We start from the raw sequence: 16,187 nt of genomic DNA on the forward strand, positions 1-16,187 counted from the left end.
CAACTGTGTGATGCCATCATGTCAATATGGTCCAAAATCTCTGAGGAATGCTTCCAGCACCTTGTTGAATCTCTGCCACGAAGAATTGAGGCAGTTCTGAAGGCAAAAGGGGGTCCAACCCCTTACTAGCATGGTGTACCTAATAAAGTGGCCAGTGAGTGTACATTTATGCTTTAGTCCTCTAATCTTGTGGGGAAATAAATATCCATCAATATGGCGCAGGCACTTGCACAGTAACATCTAACATGTTTAAATATATGTTACTGCACAGGCTCCGTTGGCGTCATTTGATTGATCCAAATTTTTTTTTCTCAAGAAAAAATGGCAATGGCACTTGCACAGAAGCATATACTGGAACACGATAGATGCTACTGTGCAGGCGCCATTTTGATGGAGACATTTCCCCCCCCACAAAATTAGAGGACTAAAGCATAAATGTATACAAGCATATTAGGCATCGTATCATGTCATGCTGCAGTGCAGGTGCCTCTGCTGGTGTCAATTTGATGAATGTTTTTTTTTTCACCACGCAATATTCCATGCAGTATTTAGAAAAGAGGGCAGGTCATTGAAGGATCAGTGAAGTGTCATAAGCCCATAAGGATAAATATGTAAGCAGAACACCACATAAAGACCCCCCTTCCGCCACAGGCTGCCCTGGAGCACGAACATATCATTAACTCAAAACTGAAAAAGAATAAACATCAGCCACAAAATGGATTTCATCAACCAAGGTATCATTTTAATCAGTATAACGGCGCCGACCTGACACTGTCTATAGTTTACTGAGCAAAATCCTGCTGACAGGTTCCCTTTAAATATTGAATTACTTTTGCTTATTGCTCTTGATGAGGGATGAAGGTTGCTGCCAGTGTTGAGCATTCCGATACCGCAAGTTTGGTATCGGCCGATATTCGCTGTATCGGAATTCCGATACTTAGTTCCGATACTTTTTTCATATCGAATACCGGAATCGGAATTTCCCATAATGCTATGAGCCCGCTCGATTTGATTCAGCCAATGGGAATCCTCAGAAGTGTGGGCACATCCTGATAGGCATGTTAACTATTGGCATGGCTGTGATTGGCTGCTGAAATTATGTCATGATGCACTATAAAAGCCGCCGCCGCCATTTCTGTTCACTCTGCTGTGAATTCAGTTAGGGACAGGCTGCTGTTGAAGACTGTGAGGGACAGTTAGAAATAGCGATTCTCCAAAAAAAATTGTGCTTTACCCAGGCTACATAAACCACCACTGTAGCTTTCTTTTGCCTAGCAGCAGTGTTCACAGCGGTCTGCAAGGGCTGTGTGAGTGCAGCTCACGCTGTGTAGTGGGTCCTTCAGCCACGTCTGGTTTAGGCTGCCCAGCGTGCCTCACTGCTGCCTCATACATATTTTTCTTTTCTATCTGCTTATTTTTCATAAATTCCATCTGGTGTGCTTCCATCCGTATCCATATACGTTGGTTGCAAACACTAGTAGTAGACAGCGGAGCCTTTCTGCAGCCTTTCAGTGCTAGTGCCCACTTCTCTGCACTGTTCACGGCTGTCTGAGAGGTCTCTGACTGTGTGTGAGTGCAGCTCACGCTGAGTAGTGTGTCCTGCAGCTATGTCTGGTTGTAGACCGCTCAGCGTGTGTCACTGCCTCACACATTTTTCTTTTATTGCAGCTCCTTTTTTTTTCTCCCATTAGTGTGCATCCATCCGTATCCATCTACATTGGTTGGTTGCAAACACTATATAGGAGTAGATAGAGGAGCCTTTTTTTCTGGCTTGTGCCCTTCAGCTGCAGCCAGATTAGTATTACCCATTTTTTTTGGAGCCTCATCTTTTGCATTGTAGGTTACCTGCCTGCATTGTAATAGCTCCAAAAAGTTTGTGATACTATCACTTTCAAATCTTTGGTCACATCCTTTTAGTTTTTTTTCAAAAAAACAAAATAAAGTTCAACAAACACTACATTTGACAGTTGTGTAGGCCACATTAGCTCCTATTAAAGTGTAGTCCACACACACGCTTCATAAAATTAGTGTTTCTTATACCTGTTACCAGCTGTTCAGGAATAAGCACACTAAGTCCCCCTTTGTACTTTTCTGCCTATCTTTATCAGTCAAGCAAGATGAAGAAGGCAGGGAGTAAGGCACGTGGGCGTGGAGTTTCAGCAGGGAGAGGACGTGGGGATTCCGCAGGGAGAGGACGTGGGGATTCTGCAGGGAGAGGACGTGGGGATTCTGTGCCTGCTGCTGGCACCAGTGAGTCAGCATCCCCCAGTTTCACCAGGCAACAGTCCTTTATGCGCAGCTTTGTAGGACCTCGCCGTACCCCACTGCTGCGGGAGGAACAAATTGAAGCCGTTGTCGGATGGATGGCAGCTAACGCATCGACTTCAATTACTTCCACGTCCTCTCAGGGCCAGAGCACCGAAGAGCAACCATCTGTCTCTTCACCACCTGCCAAAGTGCCTAGGCAGTCAGAGAGCCCTGGACAGGAGCCATCACAGTCTCTACTTCTGTTCTCTGAATCTGTTGGCTTGGAAAGAGGGGGCCAGCCAAGCAGCATTCAAGAATGTGAAGAAGAGGGAGTATGCAGTGATGCGCAACTTCTTTGTCCCTCGGAATCTGAAGAGGCGGGTGGGCCAGTGCCTATGGTCAGCACACCTCAGTACGCATCAGACGATGACGAGACTCAGTTACCACTTTCTGGTGCGTACGGTGCTGGCGAGACAACCGAGAAGCAGGTGTTTGAAGAGGGGAGTGTAGATGATGAGGTCCTTGATCCATCATGGCGTGAGGAACAGGAAGGTGGTGGGAGCAGCTCTGAGGAAGAGATTCCCCGAACGGCCAAAACAGGAGGGAGAGGGAGGGGGCAGACTTGGTTGCCTGTAGCCTCCACTTCGGCACCCGGTAGGAGCATTCCTCTTTCAAAAGGAAAAAAACGGGCTCTCCAAAGACTTGCAGTGCGTGGTCCTTTTTTGACACAGTTGCAGATGACATTTGCTTTGTCAAATGCAAGCTGTGTCATCAGAAAGTCAAAAGAGGGAAAAAGGTCAGCAACCTCAATACCACAAATATGTGGAAACATGTGCGGACCAAGCACGAGGTGGAGTTACACAGACACACTGAAGACGTAGGCCAACGTACAGCACCACCTACCACCTCTTCAGCTCGTGTTGGGGCCTCTTCCTCCAGCTCACACACAGCTGGTTCGGCTTCCTCACAGGATCGCCAAGGAAGAACCTCTGGCAATGTTGTCCGGAGACTCAGTGAACTTCCACCCACAGCACCACGTTCCCAGTCCTCTTCACACTCCCAGGCCACTCTACAGCCATCGGTAGCACAGGCATGGGATAAAAGGCGGCCATACTCTGTAAACCATCCCCGAGCACAGGCTATGAATGCTGGCATTGCCAAGCTACTGGCACTTGAAATGCTCTCATTCAGGCAGGTGGAGACTGACACCTTCCGGGACTTGATGGCATTCGCAGTCCCACAATACACCGTGCCGAGCCGCTTTTATTTCAGCAGGCGAGCCGTCCCTGCCCTGCAAGAACATGTGGAGGGAAAAATAAAACATACGCTGCTAAATGCCATCAGTAGCAAGGTCCTCCTGACCACCGATGCGTGGACCAGTACCCATGGACAGGGATGATACCTTTCCCTCACTGCCCATTGGGTCAATGTTGTGGAGCCAGGAACAGATATGGAGAGTGGCGCTGTACATGTTCTGCCAACTCCACGGATTGTAGGAATCCAGTCTGTACACATGGACTCCTCCTCCTACTCAAGTTCCTCAGAAACAGCGCAGCAGGAGCCTGTTACGACCGATATGAGCACAGCCATGGCCAAACGTCAACATGCCGTACTTAAATTAATTTCTTTGGGGAATAGAAGCAACACAGGGCAGGAGCTCTGAAATGTCATCAAGCAGGAGAGCGATGTGTGGTTTGTGCAAGCAAATCTCCAGCCAGGCTTGGTAGTGTGTGACAATGGCCGAAATCTGGTGGCAGCTCTTGGCCTAGGCAACCTCACTCACATCCCATGTCTGGCACATGTGCTGAACTTGGTTGTGCAGAGCTTTCTGAGGGACTATCCGGATCTTGATGCACTGCTGCACAAGGTCCGCATAGAGTGCGCTCACTTGCGGCGTTCCAGCACGGCAAGATCGCGCCTTGCTGCTCTGCAGCGCCGATTATGCCTTCCGGAACATCGCATCATATGTGACCTCCCCACCAGGTGGAATTCAACGTTACATATGTTGGAGCGGTTGTGTGAGCAGCAGGCAGCAGTCATGGAGTACCAGCTGCATCAGGCGCAAACAATTTGCACTGTGCGCCGGTCACACTTCAGCACCACTGAGTGGGCCTCTATGAAGGACATCTGCCTCGTTTTGTGTGCCTCCGATGATTCCACGTGGATGGCGAGTGCAGATGATGCACTAGTCAGCATGACTGTCCCCCTTATCTGCCTGCTACAAAAAACACTGCAAGCACTAAGGGAGGAGGTTTTGGAAGAGGTGGAGGATGAGGAGTCCCAAATGCCATCAGCTTCTGGACAGTCTGCGCTACGTGTTTCCCCACAAAGGCCTAGGCAGGGGACACTTTGTGAGGAGGATGAGGAGTCAATGAAGGAGGAAGACATCTCTCCAGAGGAGGGAGGTACACAATCCTCTAGTCAGTATGTACAGCGAAGGTGGGGTGATGCAGAGCAGGCAGAGATGACGCATCAAGCAGGGGGACAGCGTTTCTTTGGCAGTTGGGAGTCTGCAGCACATGGTTGATTTCATGCTGCAGTGCCTGAGAAACGACCGCCGCATCGACCACATTCTCAACACGACTGATTATTGGGTGTACACCCTCCTAGACCCTCGCTACCGGGACAACTTACAAAGCCTCATACCACCGTTGACCCAGGACCGTAAACTGGGGGAGTACCAAGACACACTGGTGCAGTCCAACATGTTTTCCATTCCACCCGACAGCAGTGGTGCTAGTGCTTTACAAAGCAGTTCTGTGCGTCGAGGCAGTGGTGGAAACTCGGCACAAATAGGGAGCAGAGGCAGCGCCTCAGCACAAGGCAAGACCAATATGGCCCAAATGTGGCAAAGTTTTGTGTGTCCGCCACAATTGTCTACACGATCACAGACGGTTTCAGTCAGCAGGAGGCAACGTTTCCGTCAGATGGTGACAGACTACATGTCTTGCCCTGTCAGTGTACTCCCAGATGGCTCTTCCCCCTTCAAGTTTTGGGTCTCTAAGCTGGATACATGGCCAGAGCTTAGCCAGTATGCATTGGAGGTGCTGGCTTGCCCTGCTGCCAGTGTATTATCGGAACGCGTCTTTAGTGCCGCAGGTGGTGTACTAACAGACCGTCGCACGCGACTATCTTCCGATAACGTCGACCGGCTTACTTTTCTGAAAATGAACAAGGCCTGGATCTCGCCAGAATTTGCCAGGCTTCTTCCCGAATAAATAATTGGTTGGCAACAGTATCCAGGTCTCCTGTTGTGTTCATGTTTCTACCACCTGAACTATAATCCCTGGGCTTCAACACAGCCAGCTGTCGCTCAGAAGTGTCGTCTGCACAGAGAAAAACACTAGCTCCTGTGTTAGTGGGGTTCAGTAACGCCAGCTGCTCCCCTGCTGTCTAGACGGCAATGTCTCCTGCTCCATCCACGTTCAAACTACTACTGATTTTTAACTGTGCTCCACTTAGGCATGTGGCTCCACTGTCTCTAGTTTTTCCCCTGGCCTCCAACCCCGCCAGTTGCTGTTCTGAAGTGGCATCTGCACAATCCACACTTGTTCCTGTGTTACTGGGGCTCAGTCATAGAATCATAGAATCATAGAATCATAGAATTGTAGAGTTGGAAGGGACCTCCTGGGCCATCTGGTCCAACCCCCTGCTCAAAGCAGGATTCGCTAAATCATCCCAGTCAGATGTCTGTCCAGCCTCTGTTTGAAGGCTTCCATTGAAGGAGAACTCACCACTTCTCGTGGCAGCCTGTTCCACTCATTGATCACTCTAACTGTCAAAAAGTTTTTTCTAATATCTAATCTGTGTCTCCTCCCATTCAGTTTCATCCCATTGCTTCTAGTCTTTCCTTGTGCAAATGAGAATAAAGTTGATCCTTCTACAATGTGACAGCCCTTTAGATATTTGTAGACAGCTATTAAGTCTCCACTCAGTCTTCTCTTTTGCAAACTAAACATTCCCAAATCCTGCAACCTTTCCTCATAAGACAGGGTTTGCAGACCGGTCACCATTCTGGTCGCTCTTTTCTGAACTTGCTCCAGTTTGTTGATGTCTTTTTTAAAATGTGGTGCCCAAAACTGGACACAATATTCCAGATGAGGTCTGACCAAAGAGGAGTAGAGGGAAATAATGACTTCACGTGATCTAGACTGTATGCTTCTGTTAATACATCCTAGAATTGCATTTGCCTTTTTTGCTGCTGCATCACACTGTTGACTAATATTCAGTCTGTGATCTATTAGTATACCCAAGTCTTTTTCACATGTGCTGTCACTTAGCCCTATTCCTCCCATTCTATATATGCTTTTTTCATTTTTATTGCCCAGATGTAGTACTTTGCATTTCTCCCTGTTAAAAACCATTCTGTTAGTTGCTGCCCACTTCTCCAGTTTATTTAAATCTTTTTGAATCCTCTCTCTCTCTTCTCTAGTATTAGCTATCCCTCCTAGCTTTGTGTCATCAGCAAATTTAATCAGTTTACCCTCAATTCCCTCATCTAAATCGTTGATAAAGATGTTGAACAATACAGGGCCCAGGACAGAGCCCTGTGGTACCCCACTTGAGACATTCTTCCAACTGGATGTGCAGCCATTTACGACCACTCTTTGGGTCCGATCACTAAGCCAGTTATGAATCCACCTAACAGTTGCCTTGTCCATTCCATACTTAGTCATTTTTTCAATAAGGATTGTATGAGAGACTTTGTCAAATGCTTTGCTGAAGTCAAGATATACTATATCTACTGCATTTCCTTGATCCACCCAATCAGTGATACCGTCATAGAAGGAAATTAAGTTAGTCTGACATGACTTATTAGTTACAAACCCATGCTGACTCAGTTTGATCACTTCATTCTTATCCAGGTATTGACATACATGTTGTTTAATAATTTGTTCAAAGATCTTTCCTGGTATAGAAGTCAGACTCACCGGCCTATAGTTGCCTGGGTCCACCTTCTTCCCCTTTTTGAAGATAGGAACAACATTTGCTCTTCTCCAGTCTTCTGGCACTTCTCCTGTTCTCCAAGAATTTTCAAAGATTATGGAGAGGGGTTCAAAAATTTCTTCTGCTATCTCCTTCAGTACTCTGGGGTGTAATTCATCTGGACCTGGAGACTTGAATTCATTTAGGTTAGCTAAGTGTTTCCTCACTATCTTTCTGTTTATAGATATCTTGGATTCTTCTATTCCCTTAATAGGACAGTGAATAACAGTTGGTGTTACATTTCCTTTCTGAGAGAAAACAGATGCAAAATAGGAATTTAAAAGTTCAGCCTTCTCAACATCCTGTCTTACCATTTCATCATTTTCATCCTGTAAAAATCCTATAGCATCTTTGACTTTTCTTTTACTTTTGACATATCCCCAAAATCCTTTATTATTGCTTTTGACATCTCTTGCAAGCCTCAATTCATTTTCAGCTTTAGCTAATCTGATTTGTGCCCTGCAGGTTCTGCAGACAGCATTATATTCTTCTTTAGATATGCCTCCCTCTTTCCATTTTATAAACATTTTTTTCTTCCTTTTTAGCATGTGCTTAAGTTCTGTGTTCACCCATCCTGGTTTCCTTAAATGCTTCCTATTCTTCCCTCTTTTCGGAATTGTTAACAACTGTGCTTTGAGAATTTCATTTTTCAAGATTTCCCATCCTTCCTGGACATTTTTGTCTTTAAGGATATCCAGCCATTGGATCCCTCCAATTATCTTTCTGAATCCCTTAAAATCTGCCTTTCTGAAATCTAACCTTGACGTCTGAGTCTTCACAGGTCTTCCGCCTCTAGTTATCCAAAATTCTAAAATAGCATGGTCGCTACCTCCTAGGGTTCCAGCCACTTTTACCTCCTCAACCATTTCCTCCCTGTTTATAAGGATTAGATCCAAGGTAGCAGTTCCCCTTGTTTTCTCCCCTACCTTTTGGAAGATAAAGTTGTCAGCTAGAGAGGATAAGAATTTCCTTGACCTGTTAGTTTTGCCTGAGAGAGATTCCCAACAAATGTCTGGATAGTTGAAATCTCCCATGACAACTATGTCATATTTTTTGGAGAACTTGGCCATTTGATGCATAAAGAGTTCATCCATATCTTCAACTTGCACAGGCGGCCTGTAGTAAATGCCTACAATGGTGTCCTTTCCATTGTTCTGTCCTTGTATTCTTACCCAAACAGTTTCCACAGAACTCCCAGTCTCTGAAGCTTCAATCTCTGTGCAGATATACGCGTTTCTAACATACAATGCAACACCCCCTCCTCGTTTATCAAGTCTGTTTCTTGCAAATAAGTTGTATCCTTCTAGTCTTGTATTCCAATCATGTGTATTGTCCCACCAAGTTTCAGTGATTCCAATGACATCATATTTCTTTTCCTGTGTTAGTAGTTCCAATTCTCCTTGTTTGTTGCCCATGCTTTGTGCATTAGTATAGAAACATTTTAGTTTGTGATTGGTTTCTCTTTCTCCAATATTTTTATTAATTAGATTCTTTCGTCTTTGTTCTTCCTTTCCACTTCTAATAGCAGAGTTCTCAATAGCATTTGTCAGGTGTATGGCTTTTTCTGGTCTTTTGCTTCCCTTCCCATGTTGTTCTAGTTTAAAGCTCTCCTTACAAGTGTAGCAAGGCGACTTCCAAATACATGCTTTCCAGTCTTCATAAGGTGCACCCCATCTCTAGCAAGTAGTCCATCGTATAAGTAGTTCACTCCGTGATCCAGAAATCCAAATCGTTGCTGACGGCACCATCGACGTAGCCAGTTGTTCACCTGCAGAATCTTATTCCACCTCCTTGTTCCATGGCCATCCACTGGGAGGATGGAAGAGAAGACCACCTGCGCTCCCATTTCTTTCACTTTCTTGCCTGTCTTCAAAGTCTCTGCAGATGGTTTCCAGGTCGTTTCTTGCGGTGTCATTTGTCCCCACATGTAGTAGCAGGAATGGGTAGTCATCTGTAGGTCTGAAGAGTCCTGATATCCTGTCAGACACATCTTTAATTTTTGCACCTGGAAGACAGCACATTTCTCTTGAAGTTATATCCGGTCTGCAGATAGCGGCCTCTGTTCCTCTCAACAGGAAATCCCCCATGACCACCACTCTCCGTTTCTTCTTCACAACATTTTTCTTTCTCCATCCAGGAGGACTCTGAAGGCGTACAAGGTTGCTGTTTGTTGGCAAAGTCTTATCCTGATGTATTTCTTCATCGTTTTCCTGCGTGAGAGCCTGGTACTGGTTCCTGAGCAGTATGGGTGCTGACTGCCTCCTGATCCTCCTGCTTCTCTGGGTCACATGTCTCCATTCCTATGTTTCTTCAGGTGCACTTCGAATTTCTTCTCTTTCTGTAACATGAAGAGATAATTCTGCTCTGTCCAAGAACTCTTCACCTTCCTTAATGATCTTCAACGTAGCTAACCTCTCTTCGAGATTTTGCAACTTTTCCTCCAACAGGGACACAAGCTTGCATTTGTGGCATGTGAAGTTTGGCTTTTCCACTGGTAAATCTGTGAACATGTAGCAAGAAATGCAGCTCACCAAATGGCTCCTGGCCTCTTCCATCTTGAGATTTCTTAAAAACGATGAAAGATGAGCCAAAATTCCGATTTCCTCTTTTCAGCTGCAACGGCCAAACCCCAGTGATCGTTGAGCTCGCGGAGACTCTTCACTTATCCCAGAAGGCACTGGGAATATGCAAATGATCTCCTCAAGATTCTTCCCCTGGTTTTCCGATTTCCTCTTTTCAGCTGCAACGGCCAAAACCCAGTGATCGTTGAGCTCGCGGAGACTCTTCACTTATCCCAGAAGGCACTGGGAATATGCAAATGATCTCCTCAAGATTCCTCCCCTGGTCAGTTGATCCCCTGCTGTGTGTTCGGCAATGTCTCCTGCTCTGTCCACATTCCCATTACTAGTAGTGTGAATGAGGACAGAGCAGGAGACCTTGCCAGACACACATCAGGGGATCAACTAAAGAAGATGACCAAGAGGACAAAGAACATGAAGACAACCACCAAGATGCAGAACAACAAGAGACAGAGGACCAAGAAGCAGAAAAACCAATAGCAGAAGAACATTAAGCATAAGACTAAAAATAAGAGCAAATGATATTATCTAATTTATATGCAGAAGAAGACTAAGCAGTGTATGGGGGTGAGTCCGTCCTCCTCGTGGTGCCCCTGGAAAATGCCTGCTGCTGCAGGCCAAACTGAACGCAGACAAATCTTGTTGTAAATCTTTTTTGACAGGCAGAACGGAAGGTGTAATCTTCAAACTTTTATAGATAACAACTACAAGAATGCCTGTCACAAATAAGGATATGATGAAGAAGAAGAATAGGAAGAAGATGAAGAAGTAAAATATGAAGAATAATAATAGTTGAGTAAGAAGAATATGAAGAATGTAAAAAAAAAGAATAATAGGAAGAAGGTGAAGAAGAAGAAGATGAATAAGGTGAAGAAGAAGTTGATGAAAAAGATGCTGCTGCTGAGGATGATGAAGGAGAAAGTGTGGGAGAAGCAAAAAAGAAGGTGAAGAGCATGGAAGTAGTGAAACATACATATGTGACAAAACATAAAAGAGGTTAACATAGTCAATTTCTTTGCAACTCCAAACGTCTTTAAAATTAAAAAATTATTACTGCTATTCCATTTGATTGGGCTAAAGCTCTATGGCTTTAATGTCTCCTACACCTCCTACACCTCCCACAATACATTCTACATTATTCTTTGTTGTTTTTCTTCATGTAAAATTAACCTACAAGGAAAGAAAGGGTTTTTTTCAATTCCGATATTTCTGTTCCATTGACTTGAATGGGACTTCCGGGATCGGAATCGGCGATACCCGATATTTTTTTTAGATCGGCCGATCCAATCCGATCTTTTCAATATCGGGTGGTATCGCTCAACACTAGTTGCTACACATTAAAAACAAACAAACAATCTACTGCATATTTATAAAATTCTTTGTGCGTAATGTCTAAAATATATTTAAAATTATTACATGTAAATATTACACTCCCACCTGGACAGTATTATGGAGAAAAGAATCTTCATGCAGACTTATATACATTATCACAGTGTGTGTAATCACCTGTAGTGTATCACATTGTAGCTAAAGAAATTGACTTTTTTCATGTTTTTATTGCAAAAGTTCTGAAAAGCTTTTTATTTTTGTGTGACTGTTCAAATCTTGAAAAATAATAGTTTTTATACTGGCCACTTGTGCACATACAATAAGTTTGTCTTGTATAGCTAGTTCATCTACAACTTTACTGTGCAGACTGAAACAAACAACATAAGGTAATTATTCAGTGACAGCTGTCAGTTGTAATATTTTGCTAGAGGCCTAGAAAAGGCATGATAGTAGGACTATACACATATAAGACCCTGCATGTGTTTCTCCTGTCACTTTGGTTCATCTGGGACAAGTCTTTAAAGGGAATCTGTCATTTGAAATAACGCATATATTCTGCAGATATGGGTTAATGTGCAAGTAAATAGCGTATGAGATTGTGAAAAAACTCCGGATGTGAATTACAAGGCACACCAGCCCATTCGCAGGAAGCCGCACCAGGTATATCATGTCAACTTACTCAAACCTTGGCGGGACCGTGAACCGCTGGAAGCTCCTTGCCTGGGGGCCAAGGTTGAGGAGGTCGTTATTGCTGAGACACTAACGCCGGCCCAGAAGCAACAATGTCGATAACTGCTGCAGCAGAATCGGGGGACCTGTTCTCGGAGTTGCCAGGTCACACACAGGTCGTTGAACACGGTGTCCTAACATAGCCGCATGTAAGGGTAAACTTAAAATCCTACTGAATTCCTGAAGCATGCCAGGAGACTATGTCCAAGGAGATGAAGAGAATGCTGGTGATAGAGGAATCAAGAAGTGGCTGGTCAAGTTCTATCGTCCTCGTACCGAAGCCCAATGGCAATTATAGGTGTTGTAACAATTACAGCTGGCTTAATAAGGTGTCTAGTTTCAATGCATACCCGATGCCTTCGCGTGTATATACTCATTGAACAACCATCGACCTGATGAAGCGGTTCTAGCAGATCCTCATGTTCCAGAGCGTCAAGGAGAAGATGGCCTTCTCAATGCTGGATGGGTGTTTTCAGTACACCAGAATGCCCTTCAGACTGCAGGGAGACTCTGCTACCTTCCAGAGGATGATGGATTGAATCCTGGCTCCACACTAGAAATATGCTGCAGCATACTTGGATGACATTGTCATTTTCAGCCCAGATGGAGTTCACACCTGCCAAAAGGTACAGGTGATCCTCAATGCATTGAGGAAAGTGGGATTCACCATAAATCCCATGAAGTGTGCCATCAGGAAGAAAGAGGTCAGGTACTTGGGTTACATCATCGGGAGAGGTGAAAAAAAGCCCCAGTTGATCAAAGTAGAGGCAATTCAGGAGTGGCTGCAACCGCTCTCCAAGAAACAAATGAGGGCGTTTCTGGGGATTGTGGAGTATTACCAGCATTTCATCCCAAACTTTGCCATAATTGCTGCACAGTTAACAGATCTCCTTGTGGGCACCAAATCAATGATGGTAAAATGGACTCCTGAAACAGTTGACGTTTGAAGAACTGAAGCCGACTCTGCAAAGATTCAGTTCTAGGCGCACACGACTTTAGTAAAGCTTTCATGGTCTAGACCGATGCGTCACAATTTGGGTTGGGAGCCGTGCTGTCACAGAAAATCAATGGAGAAGAGCATCCCATCCTGTATCTGAGCCGGAAACTCTCATCTTGCGAGACTATTGCATTAGTCTTCTTGCAAGCCCCCGACGAAGCCCCTTGTGAAACGTACGTTGGGGCTTGGGACCTGACATGCAGAAGATGTATGCCCCACGTGGGTAAGCATGGACACCTCGGTATCCTCTCCCCTTACTTTTTTGCACAAAGCACTTTACTTTTTGGTTCCTATATGGCTTCTTGTGCTTCATGAGATGGATTTTATCCAAGTAATTCAAGTGATAGTTGTATAAGCATTATGGCGCAATTTTTTTTGCGTTTGCCATATCTGTGTGGGGACTGGTTTAATCTCATTTGTGTACCATTGCATTTGACTCTATATATGCAGCTGTCTTTTCCCTTTCTGTGTCATTTCTGGCACCTGTCCATATTGTTGTATCTAGTGACGGAGCCAATTTTTTAAATTCTGACCAATGTCACTTTATGTGATGATAACTCTGGAACGCTTCAACAAATCCCATTGATTTTGAGATTGTTTTTTCGTGGTGCATTATAATTTATGATAATGGTAAATTTAGGTCGCTAAGTTTTGTGTTTATTTATAAAAAGTTTCAGAAATTTGACAAAAATGTAAAAAAATTGCAATTTTCAAAAGTTGAATGATTATCCCTTTAATCCAGATAGTCATACCACACAAAAACATTAATAAATAACATGTCTGCTTTACATCAGCACCATTTTTAAAACGCTAATTTATTTTATTAGCCTTTTAGGAAGTTTAAAAATGTAGCAGTAATTTTTTATTTTTTCAAGGAAATTTACAAAATTTATTATTTTGAGGGACCTATCCAGGTTTGAAGTGACTTTGGGGGTCCTATATATTAGAAGACCCAAATGTGATACCATTTTAAAAACAGCACCCCTCGACATATTGAAAACTGCTGTCAAATAGTTTATTAACCCTTCAGGTGATTTTCAGAAATTAATGCAAAGTGGTATAGCAGGAATAAAAAAGTGTTTGTTTGCCACCTAAATGTCGCTGGCTTCTGAACTGACCGCTATAGCCAAGAGACTCTTATGCCGCTATTTGGCCATGAACTGCTATGGCAAACATCAGGACCACACAATCATGGTCTCGGTGTGTCAATTAGATTAAAGCAGAAGCCCCCATAATCTATTAACCATTTATTAGATGTCGTCACTTTTGACAGCAGCAACTACGGCGTTAAACAGATCTGGATGGTGACAACACCGATCATTTGTGATGCAGCAAGTTGTCAGCTATAGTGTACAGCTGACAGCTGCTGGATTGTCACCTGTATGGGGAAGCTATTCTCTTATCTCTCAGGTCAGTAAAAAGATGTATTGGCTGTCATTAAGGGGTTAATACATTGTCTTTTTCATGTATTTATCAATAAAAGATTACATATTTTTTTCACTATAATTTCTATGCTTGGATCTAAAATTTTGGGCTTTATACTCCGGATTTTCTATGTAGGTTATATACTGTAAGAACAGCATAAAACTTTCACAGCTCTATGGTTGTGTTTGAGAGGTAAGGTGGGAGTTAGGCTGAGTTCACACATGGCTTTTTTTCGCGTTTCCGCGGCGGTTTTAACCGCGCGATTTTGCCGCGAAAACACGAAAAATAAGCATCCCATGCATTCCTATGGGATTCCGCAATGCTGTGCTAATGCTGCGGTTTTTACCGCGGCGGAATCGCCTTGCGGTAAAACACGCAGCATGCTCATTAATTTTGCGGAATCGCGGCGATCCCGCACCCATAGGAATGTATTGTTCCGCTTACTTTCCGCATGTGGCTGTGCACAACATGCGGAAAGTAAGCAGAACAATTGCGGATGGTACCCACGGTCCGGAGGAGAGGAGACTGTCCTTAGGGCTTTGGGTACCATATCCCTGTAAAAAATAGAATTTAAAATAAAAAATATTGTTATTCTCACCTTCCGACGTCCCGCGCAGCCTTCCCGCTCTCTCCACGATCTCGTTCCCAGTAATCCTTTGCTAAAATGCCCGCGATGGCGTCCGTTCTCGCGGGATCGCGAAGTCTCGTGGTCATTCACGCGACGTCATCGCGAATCACCGCGAGACGTTGCGATCCCGCGAGAACGGACGCCATCGCGGGCATTTTCGCAAAGGATTACTGGGAACGGCTGCGCGGGATGTCGGAAGGTGAGAATAACACCATATTTTTTTTTTTCTTTTTTACATTCTATCTTTTACTATTGATGCTGCATAGGCAGCCTCAGTAGTAAAAAGTTGGTCACACTTGTCAAACACTGTCAATCAGTTCTCCAAGCGATGCTACAGATCGCTTGGAAAACGCTAGCATTCTGCAAGCTAATTACGCTTGCAAAATGCTAGTTTTTCCGCGGGAAAATCGCAGGAATTTAAAATGCGATTTTCCCACGGAATGGAATTCCGGAATTCTCGCGGTAATTTCCGCGAGAGTTCCGTTACGTGTGCACATAACCTTAAAGTTGCGTTATGGTGGACTAATTTTAATTTTAACACTCTTCTTGAAGAACAGGATAAGCTTTGGAAGCGTTTAATATGAAAAGTGGAGTTATGCTACAATCATTCAGGACCAGATACAATGGTTAAACACAGGAACATGGATTGTTGGTAGAATCATTGGGTACCATTAAAGTGGAATAGCTTTATATAAATGGAAAGTCTAGGTGTGCCACCCAGTCACTGAGATGCATCACAAGACAGCTACACATATAGGAACAAAAACCGTTGGCACAACACTGAAGGTTAAAGGTGGTGCCCAAGTAGGATCCCAATCCGTGAATCTGATATATGTAAGAACTTGGCACACACCAAGAGCTCTGTGAAATGGATCAGTCCTATGAGGAGGCACATGTAGCTGTCCCACGTGGTAGTATGCAGAGTGTGGACGCGGTATCCGCCGCGAATCCAAGGTGCCACCTTGGATTCGCGGCGGATACCGCATCCACACTCTGCATACTACCACAGAGCCCAGTCACTAAGAATCTCACAGTGCAATATATCGTACATTGATGAAGGTCCTAGACCGAAACGTCTGTGTATGTATGTACTGTTATCTATTAAAAATCACCTTTCTGCATCAGAGCTCTTGGTGTGTGCCAAGTTCTTACATATATCAGCTACACATATAGATCTCACACTTGCATGTACAAATGTACATATATACATTGAATATAAAAAGTCTACACACAATGATAAAAATACAATTTTTTGTCATTTATAAAC

General features: G+C 44.2%; 1 protein-coding gene across 1 annotated transcript in view; it reads right to left on the reverse strand.

The window, feature by feature from the left end:
* LOC141084023 (protein unc-13 homolog B-like) overlaps positions 1–16,187 on the reverse strand; it is a 261,975-nt gene that overhangs the window by 25,336 nt on the left and 220,452 nt on the right. The gene's annotated exons all lie outside the window — the stretch shown is intronic.

Source organism: Dendrobates tinctorius, unplaced genomic scaffold, assembly GCF_039654945.1.
Source record: "Dendrobates tinctorius isolate UK_male_01 unplaced genomic scaffold, ASM3965494v1 ptg000022l, whole genome shotgun sequence".
In the NCBI taxonomy this organism is placed as follows: Eukaryota; Metazoa; Chordata; class Amphibia; order Anura; family Dendrobatidae; genus Dendrobates; species Dendrobates tinctorius.